General features: G+C 59.3%; 1 protein-coding gene across 1 annotated transcript in view; it reads right to left on the bottom strand.

The window, feature by feature from the left end:
- LOC119536588 (pregnancy-associated glycoprotein-like) overlaps window positions 1-550 on the bottom strand; it is a 72,453-nt gene that overhangs the window by 71,526 nt on the left and 377 nt on the right.

Genomic DNA, 550 nt, shown 5'->3' on the forward strand with positions numbered 1-550 from the left:
CATCCCCGGGACAATTACGGACACCGCCGCGAGACACAGCAGGCTTGGAAATCACTTGTAATTTACAAAGCACTCCTCATACAGAATGGATTACAAGTGTGACCTAGGGCCCGGGGAAGCAGGTTACTTTGGGGGAAACTGCTCAGAGTTGTTTTGAGGAGTCCACCAGCCAGTTGCAGACTGATGGGTACTGCCCTTTGCCAGGGGATACTTAGATCTGTGGGTCACTCCAGTTTGGGACCAAGCTGCGTCATAGAAATGAGTGTGGTTGGCGTGGGGATTCCACAGTTGGAGCTCTGCCCATCTACGGCCCTCTCCCTATATGCTGGGATTCCACTCATTTCCCCTTGTGCTCCTTTTGGGCGGCTGTGAGCAGCGCCCCCCAAAGTCACGCTCTGAAATCAGGAGACTGTGGACGGCTTGCGCAGGCGCTCTCGCGCAGGGAGACTTGGTCTCCGCCCACTGGGCGGTGTCTCCCCGGGGGGCGGAGCCGGGCTTCTAGCGCGCGCGGGAGGGGTCTCGTGGACCTCCCCGAGGGGCGTGGCACCGA

Source organism: Choloepus didactylus, chromosome 6, assembly GCF_015220235.1.
Source record: "Choloepus didactylus isolate mChoDid1 chromosome 6, mChoDid1.pri, whole genome shotgun sequence".
Taxonomy (NCBI): domain Eukaryota; kingdom Metazoa; phylum Chordata; class Mammalia; order Pilosa; family Megalonychidae; genus Choloepus; species Choloepus didactylus.